At 43.5% G+C, this 19,028-nt stretch overlaps 1 protein-coding gene across 1 annotated transcript in view; it reads right to left on the bottom strand.

Annotated features, from left to right (window-relative positions):
• Positions 1-19,028, bottom strand: part of gabbr2 (gamma-aminobutyric acid (GABA) B receptor, 2) — a 203,711-nt gene that overhangs the window by 124,767 nt on the left and 59,916 nt on the right. The gene's annotated exons all lie outside the window — the stretch shown is intronic.

Below are 19,028 nucleotides of genomic sequence, written 5' to 3'. Positions count from 1 at the left end.
CCGAATTTTGAGTAGTTGTCGGTCATTTGGATGATTCCACTTACAGAAAACAAACCGCTTGCTCGTGTTTCCTTTTTTTTTTTTTTTTCAGTCAAGTATCAGTCATGGGCAAACATGAACTCCCGCACCGTACAGATGTTACGGTCTATCCCGCCGCCCGGCGACTGAAAGCGAAATAATTACCCAGAGTCTAAGTCAATTAGCCATACCTTTTAATTACTCCCCTAAAGGTGGCCATCGCACGGCCTCGGTAAAATGTGCTGTGGAGAGGTCTGCCGAAACGGGAGCCGCTCCGGAGGATCATCGAGTTAAACGTTTTCTCGATGCTACCGGAAAACATCTGGCCGAGGTGTATGGGAGGGGAAACAAGAGTAAAAGAGATCTCGCTAAAGGTGTAACACAAAGTGTCTCCAGCAATCCAGAAACGGCACTGCTTTCACGGCTTCTCACTCTCCGTCTTCCCTCGGCTTTCGTCTGCACTTCCCTGTGAGTTTTCAATTTCCAGAGACCCGCGGGCCCCGAGGGGCTCGCTCAGAGAGAGCTGTGCTCCTCTTTGCTGTATTTTTTTTTATTTTTTATTTCATCTCTTGGTATGTGAGGGAGATACAGCCAGGTTCTGAGACAGCCTGACACTCAGAGACATGAAAGACCCGCGGGAGTGACGGCCACCAAAAGACCGGCAACCACTGGAACCTCTGGTTACCGCAAGGCATAGATATACTTGTGCGGGATTAGACTGTACTACCCCAATACTGCAAATTATTGTATAGTCAATTCGAATACATCCTACTTATTGTAATATTCCTTCTACTATGACATACTTATTACTAATTCCGTCTCTTTGAAATAACATTTATAGGTCGTTAACACTCGCCAATATCACTATGATAGCCCGTTTTGGGTACTGTTGCACAATGAGGTATGACCACGGTTAATTTTAACCCTCTCAGGCTCAAATTAAGTTGTGGCGTAATTAGCTAAGTAGCATTTAGCTGTCGCAAATCTGCAACATCTGCCTGGAGAGGGTTAACCAGGTAAGGTGGGATTGGCCACACTTTGGTGCAGTGATTAGCGCTTCCACCCATCAGCAATAAGGTTGCTGGTGCAATTCACTGGAGACCTTAAATTGTCACAACATCCGAACGGGAGAGCTAATAGTTCTCTATATGTAGTATAGATAATGGACGGCTGATGACTTTAACCTGGCTACAAATTTGATGTGATAATCACATCAATTATCCTTGAGATCACAAGCTATTGTTTCACAAAGAGGTCAACAAGTGTGACACTGGAAATAGGCCTCAGATTGTAAAGACTTCTCTTTGCTTTTCTGAGCCAGGGGTTCTCCCGACCGCCTGTACGGCCGAACGTGGCAGAGGAGGAGGATATCTATCCTCTCATTGTCGTCCGGGATTGATGGTCGAACGGCGCTAATGGGTCCTGCAAAGAAAACTCGGACCGAGAAAAACACACGCTGCAAAGCGTCGGCGAACACTCGCCAATTTCAGGCATAGACAAGGGCAGGGATGCCGTTTCAGCGATTTATTTTGGCCGCGAGATAAAGCACGGCGAGGTTTCGAGTCAGGCGGCCTTCGCCGCGGTATAACGTATGGACGTCACGTCACCGTTAAAGCGTTACGACGGTTGTCCCTGTCCTTTTCCGAGTTGATCAGCAGAACACATAAATCTCCGGATATCGTTCTCTATGTTGTTTTTTTTTCTCCTCCCAGCTGTCATTTTAAATTGCCTTCATATCAAAAGGCATACAAACAACTCAAACTCGCACACCCGGTGATGAGATCCCGTATCGGTATCGCATCACTTCCAATTTGAATCAAGTTATATTTACATCTGCGTGTAAATGTATTTTTTGGAGATATTCAATCTCTTCATATATCGGTTTCAGGGAAATTGATCAAGACACAAATTTGCTTCGGGACAGAGATTACTCTTCCGCGTCACAGACAATGAAATAAAGCACGAGTGAAAAGTTTACGCCCGTAATCTTCAATTATCTCTTTAGAAAAGCAGTGGGGTGGGTTTGCGAGGGCTCACCGCTCACCCCATCATTATGCTAATTAAGCCGATTACTCCTACCGCTCTCCGCCGGTGGGGCAAAAGGAAGTGATGCCAAAACAAAGCCCGGAACCAGAGCTTTACCTCCACGGGATAAACACCCGGTCCAAGTAAAATATCTATTCTGTCCCAGCGGTTGCTCTGTCTCTCGCCGGCTGACGGATCAATGGAGGCAGGCTGGAGAGTTCAAGGAGGAGGGCACGGTATGAAGTGCAGAGAGAGGACCAACGGGGGTTGGATGTTCAGGGGAGAACAGAAAAAAAAAAAAATCAATAGGCAAAATAAATGTTTCACACACACCGGTAACCCTCCCTTGTCTTTTTGATTGCCTCTATAAATTTGCTCTCTTGTCAGTGGTAGGCTTCACTAACTTCCTGATCAGAAAAAGATAATGTTAATCAACTCGGGAGCAAATGAGAGGAAGATGTACCAATGTCACTTTTAAGGTGGGTGTTCTTATATGTTGATGCCCCGTCAAAGGACGGACTCTGCGCTTTGGCGAGGACATCACAGAAAATGTCAAGATTATTAATCACCGAGCGGCGAGCCAGATAACCTGCGGTCTAACCTGGATATTCTGGAGTCGAGAGCGTCGGCATGGGTGTCATAATAGAAATAAGATGAAAGTGCAAGTGCTTACTTTCAATTATGTCCTTATTCATATTTGATGGTGTTTATCGGAGCTAAAGGTCACCGGCGAGGTGTTTATGTGTGTTTCCTAACACTGAGGGAGGCTAGTGGCGTCCCGCTGGATGGTCTCTTTAAAAATGTACCTCCTTCCGCCACAGGGGGCTCTGACCCCCTCCACGTGATCCTATTGAGAGGTAAATATCAAATAGTACAGCCGACAAAATGTCACATTTCATAATCTTCTCAGTCACAACCCTCTTGAAGGATTGTGGGCAAATAAATCATTCTCTAAGTTTTTTTAAGTGTATATAGACACGAAGCTTGCATGATCATTTATGCTGATGACACAGCTATTTATATTTGTGTCAATAAACACTAGTTCTTCAGATTATTGATTGGTAGTTTGACGCACAAAAGCAATATGTTATGTTTCTTCTTACAGAAGACTGAGGTACAATCAAGGAGTGCTTAGAAATACAAATATATCCAACCAATATCCAGCCGTTTGAAACACTACGTCGGACACGGCTGTCTACAGACTACAGCTGATCCGCAAAGCTGAAATTGTCGTAACATAAAGCACCGATGTGTCCTTGAACTCCGGATTCTGAAGTATCAGTGTATTTTTTCATGTCATCAGTTTGCCCTTTGCCACACCAGGTGTGATATCAATAATATTGCCCGCTAAATATGTATCTGGTCCTTTTGCATAGCAGCGGTGGACCTCTTATCATGGCAGCCACCGCTCTGAATGAGCTGCTTGATTCCAGATAATGAAGGTTCTCGCTGAAAGATATTAAGATTGATATAATCTATATTCGTCATTACATGTTATCTTTCTGGAGAATTGACCATAATTAGCAGCAGCTGATATGAATTACCTGCCCGACATTTGTCATTTGTAATCAGCTATAGCACCTGCCAAAAACAAGAACCTAATGCCTTCCACCACTTTATGATCGACTATTATAAATTGACTTTTGGAAACATCTGTTCTCGCCGGGTCTTCAATTGGCAATACTTCCATATAGCGGAACGATCCAATTCTAGGACTAAATTCTGCATGTGATGAATTGACCTCGGTTGCATGGAATTAATGCTTAAACCAACACAAAGTCTACTGAGTGGAAAACTGGGCACGTGTAGATAGCTTTTTTAATGTCAGATGAATTAATTACGCGAAAGGAGTAATTGTTAATGCTCGCTCTTTATTGCCAGTTCATTGATTTTTTTTTCTTTTCCCTCAGCGAATGCAATCAGGGAGTTTCTGCAACACAGAGACATCCTCTCAACTAACCTTCCCAGAATAAATAAGGATTTTATTTTATTTTTTTTCATTTCCTAAAGCTGGATGAGGAATCGTTTCTCGATTGCAGGGCGATCATATTCCAAGGAAGGCCTCCCGCATTTCACGGACGATCATGCCGCTGAACTTGAAAGTGCCGTCATGGGTTTATGCAAAAATGTGAACGCCGGTGGTCAGGAAATCATCGCAGGATGCCTTTGAACTGATAATGAACCGTCAGTCTCTCAGCTACAGGTGATGATGTTCCAATATTGGATTGAAAATCACTCCAGTGCTGTAGGATACTGCTGCTATACTTTACGACTGTCAGTGTGCTGTTTATTTAGTATAATGCAAAAGAAACATGCAAAATCTGGTTATTGCTGCATTTATATCTACCTGCTTTGACAGGAGAAGACAAGCACCGATTGCAATTCTATTTGGTTTCATGTGCATGAGAGTGCTGCCACACTGCGACAGCTCCGCGAGCATTACTTTTCCAGTTAGGATACAATTTATTTTTAGTTTAGGGACCTAGTCTGGTCAACATACTTATTGCATGGTCCCCTAGTTCTAAATGACACCTTCGCCGTTTTAAGGAAAAAAATTAAAAGCGAAGCTGTGAGCCATTGATATTATCGTTAAAATGGGGAAGGCCGTGAAAAAGGCGACGCTGAAAAAACGCTGGGAGACAATTCTGATGCATTTGAAAGTAGGAATTGAAAGTAGGAATATCAAGCGCCCCACAAGGTAAGCATGTATTACACATTTTAAGGCTTCTGCAATGCATCTACCTCATTGGTAACGTGTGCTTGTGTGTGTATGTAAACGTGTGTGTGTGTGTGTGTGTGTGTGTGTGCTGAGTAGGGGAAGGGGGAACATTCTGTCCCACTTTCCCACTTCCAACTTGTGGAGTTAAATGTTCATCTGATACATATATAAATGTATAAATGGCCACAAATGTGTGTGTGTGTACGTGTGTGTATCTATGCATATGACGGGCTTTATCTCGCGCATGGCAACATTTACGCGCCCTCCCACATGTTTATTAGTCCCCTGTGCGGGAAACCGCACCCGCACCTGCGTGCCCATGCGTGCGTTCACATGTACGCTCGTGTGTGTGTGTGTTTATGTTTATGGGCCGAGCGGTTCAAGGACAGTCAAATCCCACTCTCTGCTAATGAGCTCGCCGTGATGCCCCGCTCCACTCTGTCTCACAGGCCCTCCTGCTTGAAAACCACTAAAAGGTTTGAATTAAAATTTTAAACAGAGCTGCACTCCGCGCCTGCATCTCAGGACCTTTATATATAAAACACTTCACATCACCAAAAGCACGGTGACACATAGAGTTTGTGGGCTGTCTGTCAAGTTGGAAAGCCCTTGCTGTGTTATCAGGAAACCCAGCAAAATACTACTTAACGGCAAACATATAATAACCGGTATTGCGGCGCAGACCTCACATTAGCAGGGTGCAACATGATCCGTTTTGCTCGGACTTTCGTCATAACGCAATCTGAGCGTCTGGAAACAAGCAACCATGCCTCGCTTGCTGTGGTTGAATATTCCTGGACGAAATAAAAAGTTGTCAGGTGTTTAAACAAGCTGCTACATGGCAAATATATATATAATTGACGTAAGTACGAGAATTGTCACCGACACTAACTGGATATCTTAGCTGAAACATCAACAGGGTTATCTCAAGTTTAATATTGCTTCAACTGCCAAGGATGTGTGCACGGGGGAGCATTTGATTCTCAATAACTGAATGTTACACAATAAAATCCCTGACTGGATTGCTTTAAGTCTTGGCTAAAAAAGACAAAAAAAAACAAACAAAAAAAAACGCACATTATGCCATTACCAAAAATTATGCAAATGAGTAGATTAGGGTTTGAAACTGTATCAAAGTTTTGTTTTTGTTTGTTTTTAATGAGTAACTCCAGATCAACCGATAGTGTCAATAGATTTCTAAAATAAATAAACTGTTACAATGGACTGGAATGTGATGGTTAAGCTTAAGTCTGACTGAAAAATCAAATTATATGGCACATCACATCCTTTTCCCGACCTCCTGTGAAGTACCTTTACTCCGGTCTATCATTTGATGTCAACACGGCAATCCGCATCATACATGGAAGGAGAAACTCCCATTGACGGATGACCCACATTCGAGCGACGGGCACAAATCGACAAATTATTAGTCCGGCCTGTGGCGCCTGGATGCCAGCTCAGCCTCGGCTCACAGATGCGAAGAGACACATTCCAGACATGGATGCCGGCAGATGGTCCCGACACGCGTTGCTAACCCTGCGTCCTTTTCCAACACACCGCTTTCTAAGTGGCGAACGCCGCAACTGGGGTAGTTTCCGTGACGGCGACATAAACAACGCGCCGCGCGGATGTAATTTTGCCGAGCAGCAGAGAAATCTATTATGGAACTACATTTTAAAAACATGCGTCTTTATAACTACATGAGGGAATCACTCGGTCATTTTAAATATGCACATCAGGCTCCCAATTTACATGTAAATGCGGCACCGGTGTTTAAAGAGAGAGACATTTGAGCAAATGTCACACTATAAACATAATGCAGCATTGGGAAGCATGTTATGACTATTCATGAAAGACAGCGACGTCTCCTCTGCAATCCGGCGAAGTGAACCTCTATCTCCACCCGCTTAATAAGAATGCTGGGCGTCCTCGCGCCAAACGCTGCGCCGCGACCTCCGACAATTATAACGGTTTCTGGCTTTCGGGGCCCGAGGGCACCTCGAGCCCTTTGAAAAAGGAAAACCTCTTTTGTTACAGAGGGGGATTGAGAAAGCCTTGAAAAAGGGGCTGGAGAGACATGGGAGGAGAAGGGTTTAGTGCGAAGTGAGAGAAACATGTCGGGGAGCACTCGCGTGAAGTCCACACGTGCATCGGCGACCGGTCCGGTGTTCATTTATCCGTCCGAACCATTGTTTTGTTGTTTTTTTTTTGAGCCTGATTGGCACAGCTGTTAAAAGAGGACACCAACTGCCGGTGGGATTTGTGATCCGAGAGAGGAAGGGCTGTTCTTCTACGGTTCTCCGCCTCGGAGCAGAAAACAACAACAAATAAATAAATAAATTGCGATAGTCCAATCCATAGGTCTTCTCCAACTTTGGGAAAACGCCGATTCGGAAAAAGGTAGAACAAATGTGATCCTTCTTTCCCTCCCTCTCGACAGACATCATTTGGGATACAGAGAGGCGGAAGGAGCAAGCATCTCCATTTTGTTGGTTACCAGGGAGACAATTCCTGACCCATTTCCTGACAACTATGACGGGTTGTCTGAATTAGCATTGCTGCTAACCCTGGCATGTTATCCCTCATTTATGTGCTCTGATGTTATCCAATGAAGGAGTAAAGTAAATATACAAATTAGATATATATGAAAATCAAACACTAATATTCTAATTAAAATATCAATTTTAATTAGAATATAATCCACAGCAATTTATTATGGGTACAGCATCAACAAGTGATTTTAGGAAAAACCAGATGTTTTTGCTCAGAGTTCTTCTATTAATTGCACATAAAATGATCACAGTAAACTGGCTCAAATCCCACCCACCTACCCTGGACCAGTGGCGTCAAAGGCTTAAGGACGTAAACTGCATGGAACACATAACAGCAAACCTACAACTTCAGACAGACCTATATCTTGACAAATGGTCACCCATCAAAAAATATTTGGAGAGTTGAGGATATTATCTCTATTTGACTGAGCTAGATGTCTTTTTTTTTCTTTCGCTTGCTATTGAGGAAATAAGTGAATTGCTAAATGAATGGTAGAAATAATTATACCTATAAAGAATATTGTATAATGTGTATCTTTGTCAAAGAACCTGTTCTATTTAATGTTCCAAAAAAAAAAAAAAAAAAAAAAGATTTATTTTTCCCGTCTTCAGTGTTGCAAGTTGAGGGAGTTACATATCAGATGGAAACACATTCCAGTCTACAGCAAGGTGCTTCCTCCTCAGAGCAGGACATCCAACATTGAAATATGTAACTACTGAAATTTAAGTCATTCTCGATATGGCTTATCTTGCGCTCAGGGTCACGAGCGGGCAGGAGCTCATCTCAGCTGTCAATGGGGAAACAGTCGGTTTCACCCTGGACCAGATCACCAGTCCATTGGAGGGCTACATATAAACAAAGAAGCATTCACCATCTCACATGTCATATAGAGACATACAACTCCCTCATCAGCATGTGCGAAAGAGATATACAACCATTCACGGCATCATTCATACATCTGGGTGACCTGGAGTCCCTGATGAACCTCCTGCGTCTTTTTGGACTGCAGGAGGAACCCGGAGAAGCCGGAGCAAACCCACGCAGCTGGGGGAGAACATGAAGACTCCACGCAGAATCACACCAGGTACCTTCTTGCTGTGAGGCGAAAGCGCGAACCACTGCGTCAACCCACTGCTGAAATGTGTTTTTGTACCTGTATTCTGTTTACATACAGATAGCAATAATCCAGCAAAACTGCCCTGTGACTTTTTTTTCCATGTCTGCCGAACCTAAATGGTATTAATGGCCATTAAAACATTAGCGTAAATCTGAATACAAATAGAAAATAATCAGCTTTTATCAGGGTCATCTAGGGTGATTCTGTGTTTTGCTGCAGAGTGCTGGAGTACGTTGTTTAATCAAGGATATCACCCTGAGTGTTTTCACCAGTACCAAGTGCTGCCGTGCAAATATTCATCATGGCGCGCTAACACATAACAGATGCCCAGATGCGCCATTTAACTTTCCTTTCAGTATTTACATCAGTTTCTATTGCAATAACATCTTAACAGACTGAAGTGATGTGGCCCGGAGCTGAAAAGACAATGTCATTTATCATGACTTGGCATACTGGATCCCATTTGCAGCCACAGACTGAAAAGCCGGGTATTGAATGGCTGCACCGACGGGGAGTGAAAATAGCACTGAGCACACGGGGGCTTAGCGCTTCCGCATTCTGATGCCCCGATAAACAAAGAGAGGATCATGTGGGAGGAAAGAGAGACGGAGAGCGGTGACAAAGAGGAAAAAAAAAAAAAAAAAAAGAGAACTGGATGGAGAAGGAGGTGGAGGACGGAGCCTTCCCGCCTGGAAAAACACTTTGATCAACTGGAAGATGAATGCGGTTTTGGAAAAGGCCTGCTAATGAAGATAAGACGCAAGGAGCAAAGCTACTTGAAAAAGAAGATATTGATTACTAAAACATACTTGATCATTGCTCAATGTAAATACCTTCAGCACAGACTTATTTCCAGGCACAAATTATGATGTTTCGCTTTAGTCAATGTCGATATGTGTTATCAGCTACAAGTATATACATATACATATATATATATGTGTGTGTGTGTGTGTGTGTGTGTGTGCGTGTGTGTGTGTGAGTATATAAAGATATACAGATATATCTGATATTAATTTATGTGACAAATCTCTTCATTTTGGGGGGAGTTTTTCTAAGTTGATCGGTGAAATGAAATGTGATGGATTTATATTAAAAAAAAATGAATACATAATAAATAAGTGTTGAAAAATGTTTATATCAATTATATAGTTTTTGTTTGTTTGCTGGTTTCTCTTTAAACCAATTAAATCTTTTGAATCTATTGAATATGAAAATTTTAATGGTGCATAACAGAAATTGTATGGAGGTCATGAAACGTGTATATCTATTAAGCATACAGTGATAATACTGATACCGATAATGATACATGTTTTTTTTTTTTTTAATTAGTGGATCGTGAATGTGTGTAATTTACTATTTATTGGTACATCAGTCGGCCAGTGTTATCATTTCAGCTATCGACGCACATTCACCGGTTTCGGATAACTCTAATGCGAGCTGAAACGACCATTAGTGGAGTTGCAGCACCAATGCTGGACCCAAAAAATGGAATTTCGTTAATGGTTGAATCCCCACCGTGCAATACAACAATATGGGTGGTATCTGAAGCGATACCCCTGTAATCATGGAATTCCTTCGTGTTATAAATGATCCAAGCGAGTGTACGGTGGAAAAGTAGTCCCATCCCTCGGGGGACCCTTTGGTAAGACCTCAAGAGTCAAGTTCTTCCTCATCAATTCTCCCTCCTGTGCTTTTATTCCTCGCAGTCTCCCTGTCTCTCTGAAGGAGAGTTGATGTTCCAGATATTAGCGAGCTCTGTCAGACAGTTAAACTGCTCTTAATCGATCCTGTAAGCTCAGGCCTTTCCAAGCAGCCGTTACACTTTTTAATGGCTTGTAATGGAGCTGGATGCTGTTTGAAGTCCGAAGGTTGGCAGAGGCCAGACCTTGTTTGGGATATCGTTGCACGGGATCCATCTGATGTCCGGCCTGGGGAGACGAGCTTCCGACAAAAATGATTTTGGGGGGGGTCAAATGAGGCCGAGGGATCTGTGATATCCTGAGATCTTAGGGGAAAGTGAGAGGAGACGGAGGTGAGTGGGGTCAGTCCAGGTTGCAGGCAGCGGCATGGCGGTCAACCTGAAAGCATCCAAATAATGGAATCGCGCCATGACTCTCGTGACATGCTAGATGGAGAGCATGTGATTTATGTATAGATTCACGCAAAAATCTTGGGACATGAAATTCATTCATCCATGATCTACACTGTTAGCTCCAGTCACAAAGGGGCTGCAGTCTATCCCTATCCAAGCTCTCCCAAAGTCAAAAATCTTTGCCATTAATATTGGTCAGTAATTAACAGCTTAGGTTGATTCGCTGTGGCGACCCCTGAAGGGAAAAGCTGAAAGGAGAGGAAGAGGAAGACTTAACAGCTTATTGATCAATGTTGTTAGATCCATCACCGGTTTCTCATACATTAATTGCACACACACACACACACACACACACACACATATGCAATAAATGCACATCGTGATGAAGTGGAGAAGCTTTAACATTCAGCACGCAAAACAAAAGTAGCCAGACAGGAACTGGAGTGGGTGGGACGCGGCGGGGATCTGCAGAGGTGCGAAAAACACACCCCGTTCTCTCCGTCACATTCACACTTGGGCAAACTCAGAGACAGAACGTCTACCATGTGAGGAATCTAAAGACCAAACTTAAATAGGTTAATGCAAGAGTCTGTCTAGTGGCCAAGTCAGGTCAAATTTCACATGGATTAATTTGATTAAAAATGAAGAAATGTTGCCTCCAAAATAAAGCCAGGTCAACCTGCATCCTAATTTAATTAATTTCAGATCGAGATTAGCGAAGCTTCCCTTGTTCAAAGCTGAATTTTCATATGAAACCAGGCGTCGAACACACCCAGCTATTTCTTCAAAGTGCTATGGACTTTATGACCTAAATAAAGAATATCAAAGCCCAGAAAAACCCCAAAAGAGAAAGGAGGGATGGGGTGGGGGTGGGAGGGGATAAGACAGGGAACCAGGATTTGGGGGCATAAAAACCGTATCTTATAGTCTTCACAAGATGGGTATGTGTGATTAGGTCCCAGTGTGAAACATCAAAAACACGCCTGCACTATTAATACGTCTGGTTTGTTTATTGTTGCTGTTGGCTGGCAGATCCCACAGCATCATTAGCACCCGCGAGGATGACGCACTGATTTTTCTCCTTCGAGTGAGCCACTGGGAAAGGATGGCGTTTGCCTTACAAAGGGTGGGATCCGGCGCGTCTCTATCTCCCATTTGGTTTGAGCGTTCTCAACGCACCCAGGCACCAGAGAGAGAGAGAGAGCAAGAGAGCGAGAAAGAGAAAGAGGGGGGGGGGGGGAAGCGACTGATGGTTTCCCGTTTGTCGGCCCTGCTTCCGTCGGGGGAGCGGGCGTGGGGTGCCAGCGAGGCTCTTTTAGCGTGTCTGCACGCATGTTTATTCAATACGTGACACCAACATTTGCAGCCATTAACGGGTTGCATTCAACAAATGCGGCTAATTAGCTAATTACTGTGTTTCCCGTCAAATGGCGCGTATTTTTGCACCGCAAATAGGTACGACTGCGTGCACGCGCGTGCGTGTTTGTGTGTGCTCAGCTTTGAGGCTGGCACATTGAACAAATACACGACAGCATTCGGCACCAGAAAGAGAAAAAAAATGAGTAATACAAAGCACTGCAGATGATCAATGCTACATTGTGATGATAATGTCTTGCTGCCCCATTGAAAAACAATGGTAAATACATAAAGGGGAACAGGCTCCCATCGGTTTTATCTGTCCCGTCTAAGAAGGTGCTTCTATCATCCTCAAGTCTGTGTCGGAGGTGGGGCTGCATTCACACCGCCGTCAGGTATCCATAGTACGAGAGTCACTTTAGGACGATTTACATCAATGACTATTTACGTCCTACTTTTGAACCCCGGCGACCTTCTCTGACATGTACTTCTCGTGCTTTTGACGTCTCTCCTGCACTGCAAGCTGCTGAGAAGCTGCGCGATACCAGTCAGCTATGGAAACCAGTTCCGGTTCATTCACCGAAGTGTGCACATTTGCAATCCCCAATGGGCTGTATTTTACTTTGGTATCATTCTAAGCTCATGGCTTTTACCTGTACTGGAGTATTTTCGGGGTGTTTCCTCACGTAAACCGTCCTGACGCTCCATCCATCACCGTGTCCAAATAAACAAAAGTCGGCATTTGTCTAATTTAATTTCAACGGTGCATCCACAGCCCGGTCCAGCCCACTGAAAAGGCAAGTAATTACCCAGACGGTCCATTAATCCACTCCTGGGCCCGAGGGTGGGAAACCACTTCCTGTTACCCCGGGTTATTTTCCAGAAATTTGACAGTATGAAAATTAGCACTAATTGCTACCGTTAAGCATCCTGTCACGTTCCCCGCAGCCTTGTCCTGAGTCACACTACCAGAGCGCGAGCAAAAGAGGGCAAAATGACCAAATTACACCCGGCGCTTAGTAAACACACACGCACAAGCCCGGGGAAAGTGTTTAATAGAGTATTGATTGTTTCATTAAAATAATGGCAGATGTTTAGGGTTTGTTTTGTTTTTAAGTTGCAGTCATTAGGTGGTTGAAGTCAACCCGCTGTCTTGCTAACTAAGTGAGAATTGTTGGTTATGAAGGATAACAAGCGACTTAGCACGTGGAAACACGATCAGTACGAAATTTTTGGAGAGTCGTTAAAGCTCTAGGGGGCTCGTTAGTCCCCCCCACACACACACACACCCACAGGAACGTGACCTCTCGGTTCGCAGTTATCGACGGTGACGCTCTCGCCGATGCTGCCCTTGAACTCCAAGGTTTGGCCCAAAGTTTTTCAAAGAGCGATGAAATATTGATACGGTACACAGGAGGATTTGACGTAAGTGAGGGGGAATGGCAGCGCGAGTCATCGCATGTTTTATTGAAGCACACAGTGTAGCACTCAGGGAAAATGAGTGTAATAAAAATGGGGGTGGGGGGCGGAGAGGGGACCCTAAAGAGTCGGGGGGGGGGGAGGGGTTGGAAAAAGGAGAGCAGCACATCCGGGCGGAGGCAGTGATGCAACTTCGCTATTCCCAAACTGCCGGGTTTAATGAGGCATCAACAATCGAGTCAGCGGCAGGGATCGGCCCTCCGCCGAATCCACCGCCCCGAACCCGCAGAAGCTGCCCGGTTTCCTTGACGACCAGAGAGTGGCCGTAATTCAGCATCCCCGACAAACGTCCTGCATCTGCAAAGTTGCATTGTGGGTCGGGACGCTCTCAGCATACAGTGTATATATGAAAAGTAAATAAAGTAAGCAGTGGGAGCACAAACACCGAGAGGCGATAAAGAGACCGCACAACCATTCACTCCCTCATTCACACGTCATATAGAATCAAGAATTCGCTCTCTCCTTCACTGTGCAGGAGAGTCAAATATATCCTCATATATTAAATCCTGACATATCATAAATCCTGATATCCAGTTTTACTCAATTTGTTCCAAAGGAAGTAATTATTAGCGTTGTTCCAAATTTACATAACAGTGGTTTGCTCAATGAATTATTTTCAAATTAAGGGAAAATTTCAAGCCAAAATTGACAATTAATTGCCTTAAGACCTTCAGAGAAATCAAAAATGCTGTGTAAAAATTGCACTGTTTTACGTATGGACCATTAATGAATCACCCTACCGAGCACTGAAAAATAAAAAGGAATCAGCGAAACATCTTCAACAAATTAGCCAGCATTCATTAGTTGGAAAATTAGCAATTACCAAAGTAAATGAAAGCAGAAACAAAAAATAGGCAAATGACCGAAATAATTACAAAGGAATGGGGAAAAAAAAGGATGAAATTATATGAATGTTGGCAAAAAAAACAAAAAAAAAAAAACATAAAAAAAACTAGAAAATAATCAGAAACTATTTTACCCTAAAACCAAAATCATAATAATTATAAGACTACTGATAATTAGGGCTCGGTTAGCAATTATAAAGACTAGCGGGAAAGATGTGTATATTTCAAGGTCAGATTGGTGACTCCTTATCATTTAATTTAATTCAAATCCCGGTTGAGGGGATTCTGCACGCATTGCTGGAATTAAACTACTCTTCATCGCACCGGTGTCACCCTCATTTGATTTATTTGAGTTGAGCATCTGTGATGCATGTGATTATGGGATGTTCTATACCTAAGCAAATACCGTCAGTCAGAATAAAAATAAACAGGCCTCTGTAAATCGTGGCCTCCCGGATGTCTCATCGCGGAGTTCTTTTCCCTTCATTTCCGAACTTTTACATCAATTAGATATTTGAAAGTCATTTAAATGAGGAGGAAAAGAGGAAAAAAAAAAAAAAACGCCCTCCTGAAGGAAATTCGTTTTCTCCAAATGATCAATTGTGTAAGAATAATACTCACTGCTCGTCTTTTTCTGGCCCCAAAGAGGCGAGGCGATCGAGAAGCATAATTTTTCATTACACACTCGACGTGGCTGAAAATGAGCGCCGCTGCCACAGATAGGCCTAATTTGTGAGTGAGACAGGCCCTGTGACAGGCAGGGTGGCGGCGGCGGCGGTGAGGGGTGTTAAGGCTGTTTCCTGGCACCCAATGAGCCATTTACGGAAAACAGAAACCGCAGGTTGAAAGAGGAAAAAGGACTTCTCTTTGGATCCCTGTGTTAATCTTTAATCGTCCTTATTTCGTGGCGGGAAGAGGCACCGAGACAAGATGGCCGCCGGGGAGGGTCGGCGTCCGTCGCCCCGTGGAATCCCACATGCAGCCCTTGTGCAGTTGTGTTTTGGGCTGACGGAGGCCGCCGTTTTTCTTCAAATTCAAATTTTTTCGCCGTTGTTCCTGGTCCTCCCTTGTCATTCCCTCAATCCGCTTCTCGCCATCTGTTGGCCGGCCCCGCCGGTGTTGTTATCCACCATTTTAATTTGCGTGGGCGGTCATTTTCAGCACATGTCGCGCCGCAGAAAAATTGCGGCGGGCCGAGCAGAGACGCTCGACGGAGTGAGCTCAAAGGTGACGCCGGCAGATGTGAACATTCAAGTAACGTACATCCAGAGCCTCCTCTGTACCAGGCCTCAATTTGTATGATGAATAATACTTGAGTGAAAATCTGCCTGAAATTCTGCATGTGATTTAATCCCTCAGTTGATTTCCTCTGCCAGCTCTTCTATTGTGACTTCTTCAGAGTCTCTAGAACCGGTGTGTCAGTCATTTTGGTCCCGGGGCCACGACCGGCCTAATTTGACGTCAAAATCATCGCGTAATTACCTAGAAGTAACACTCAGTCCAATTTTTTCCTTTGTTTCAGTGTAAAGGCGAACAGGTAATGATAGAAATCTTTATATGTCATGAATTGTTCCGTAAAAAAATACAAGACAAAAAACCTGGAGATTCATGAAGAAAAGCAAGTGCATTTTGTTGCATTTGATTTGATTTGATTTCGTTTTAGGCTTGGGGCCACAAAATATTGTCCCGTGGGCCGCGAGTCTGAGACCTCTGCTCTAGAAGAAGCGACATTTGGTAAATGTAAGTGAACGCATTTGAAAGGCAGCATTTTTTCAGAATTCATTCATCTATTTATGTCCTATATCTATTGCCTGTATCTATCTATATCTATATCTATCTATATCAATCAGGGGCAGCATAAAGAGGCATACAATCATTCACTTGCTCATTCCCGTGTAACATAGAGACAAATTGTTCCTATGTGAATATTTTGAAATATTGAAATGTGTGTATTTTATAGGATTAGGGTGTTGCAGTGTCTTCATCGGCCCCGTCTTTCAGGGACTTTGTCGATGCTTTTTGTTTTATTAGTTTATCAAAGGGGTGAAAACAAACACATTATTTCTCCTTCTCATTGGCTAATAGGATTGGTGTCCTTTCAAAGATGAAAAAAAAAGAAAAAGAAACGGGTTGCGTAGTAATGCAAGATTAATGCAATAAAGTCCTGTCCACAAAGAGTAATTAACTCAAGTACTACAGCACTTTTCTTGAGTAATGACCCCGACACCTTTCAATACATTATCCCACCTGCAGGAAATGTTTGCCATTTGCTTTTAATCAAATATGCGCCGAGGTGCTGATACAACCCTTCCGAAAGCCCCGGCTTCAAAGTATTTGCGTCAAAGTAAATGGAGATTAATAATTGGGGAAGAAGTTGGAGTTGACTTTTTTTGTCAAATCTGAAATTGTCATGTTTGGAGATGAAATTTCCGCATGCCTTCATATCGATTACATGTGACTCTGCTGACAACAAGGCTCTGGACGTCACATCCTTTCCATCGACCTTACAAGTTGTACATTTGATGTTTTGCATGCCATTTCCTCCGGATGCTTTCTCATCTATTTTTTCTTAAGACAACAACTTATCAGAGAGCCACTTTCCACAGCGGCGCCACCTAGCTGCGCTCAAGGTCACAAGAGGACGAAAAGAAGGATGCCAGTTGATCAGGGGACCAAATAAAGACATGCAATCATTCTCCAATCACCCTCTTGCATGTTTTTTGATTGTGGGAGGAAACCGGAGACCCTGGTGGAAAAACTCCGGCAGACGGAGGGTGAAAGGCCTCCTGTCTTATTGATTTAAAGAGAAAAGAAACAGACAAAACATTGTGTGAAAAGGGACTCACCTGGCTGTTACTTTATATAAAAAAATCATCTTCAACTATTAGGCAGTAGACAGTATATCAACCACTTTCAATCTGGTTTATCAAACTCCACTGATATCCCGTCCTTTAAGTCGGTGGTCATTTTCTCATTTACGTTTTTTATTTATTGATTTTTTTTGTCACACCAAAAAAACACTGATTGCTACAAAAGCGTATCATTGATCGGGTAAAGGTTAAAGCATTAATATACAACGCATTTCTTCGGTCACACACACCGGTCTGATGTCAGACACACACACACACACACACACACACAAATGCAAACACACATGATCGAACTGCCCACAATACTGCGGACTCATTTCACACCAAAATAAACCCTCACGCTTTACTGAACAGGAAACTGCCTTCAATTCAATACAAAATGGAATGTTGTCATTTCGGTGTCGTTGACTTTTCACCTTGACACCCCGCACTGCACCATCGTCCAGTGTGTGTGTGTGTGTGTGTGTGTGTGTGTCTGGGATCAGACCGCTGTGGATTTGTTGATGGTTGGTCTGCATGAGACTCCAAACGAACCCAAAGTGCTCTGGGTAACACACACACACACACACAAACACATACACATACACACACACACACACACGCACACACCACACACACAGTGCAGAGTGCAAGATTGCCACAGCTATTGCTCAGGTAATCACAGCCCTATGACAAACACACACACACACACACACACACAGACACACTCACAGATATACAAACCCACACATACTTAAGCGCACTCAAGATTCAACTGTTGCTCTAATCCGCCTCCCTCCAACAAAGTCATTTGCACAAAAATAGAGAAAGCAATCACAGGTTTATTTGAGACGTGAGTTACCGGAAAAAAGCTGATAGGTTTTTATGAACAGAGCCCGTTTTCCAAATAAATAGTTCTCACCTTCCACGTGAAGGCAGGGATCTCATCGGTGTGCGCTGACGTTCCGTGGCCGTAGGAATCGAACGCAAAACGAGTTTTTCCCGTGAGACACAAATCTGGTGGGGCCGCGCTCATGCTGCCGTTTGATCAACACACTTCAACAGCAATGTGAGTTCTTGAAATACAGCCTGACCTTGTGTGTGTGTTTTTTTTTTGTCCTTTGGAAACCCCTTGTGTTGCGTTGTCGTCGAACAACCGCATTTTCCTCTCTGTTTTTTTTTTTTGCCACCTCTTCCTGCGAGCTTTTGGCGGCGGGCTTCATAATCCCCATGAGCGTTATCAAGTCGATAAAGATCAGCCTCGGGGCCGATGTGCCGAGGAGCCCCCTCCATTTTCTTTTTGCTCAAAACCCCATGTCTGTTGCTGTTTATATAAAATTATTGACTTCCTTAAACGGCGAGGCCAGGGGACGGAAGTGACGAAAGCCTTCGCACCTGATCTTTTTTTAAGGGTGACCCGTGCGGCCCTCCCCACACCTGAGCACATCATGTGACATTCAGCTCAAAACGCAGCCTCTTGAATCACACTATCTCCCCCTCAGCATGAGCTTCTCTCCATCCTTATTTCCACCAAATAACCCTCTCTCACGGTTTCCCTTAAATGAAAATGCAGTCTCGAAGCGAGCCGCCTGGGCTTCGGGTCCAAATAAAGTGCACTTGCAAAGTTAAACAGCGGTGGAACTGGATGGTAATAATGTTTTGCGTGGAAACTGATTTTAATGACCGGCGTAGGGAGTAAAATTAATTGTACTCACAAAACATGTGGGTAAAATTGTGTATTCGAGCAGCATTTTGATACAAAGGAGCATTACAATGTCATTAATATAACAACTAATTTTGTAATGCTGGTAGATTTAAATGATTCCAATCCTAGATTTTCAGAACTATCTCCAAACCTGGTCTTCACAGGCAAAACACTTCATGTAAGGAAAAATCTTGTTGTATTTCAGGTGATTTCTTGCTATTCTTGGGCAATTTCATAAGTTATTTTCTTTCCATAACAGCTTTAGGTAAA

Source organism: Fistularia commersonii, chromosome 30 (genome assembly GCF_037954325.1).
Source record: "Fistularia commersonii isolate RoL2024-O1a breed Wild chromosome 30, RoL_Fcom_v1.0, whole genome shotgun sequence".
Taxonomy (NCBI): Eukaryota; Metazoa; Chordata; class Actinopteri; order Syngnathiformes; family Fistulariidae; genus Fistularia; species Fistularia commersonii.
This window is presented reverse-complemented; position numbering and strand designations above follow the sequence as displayed.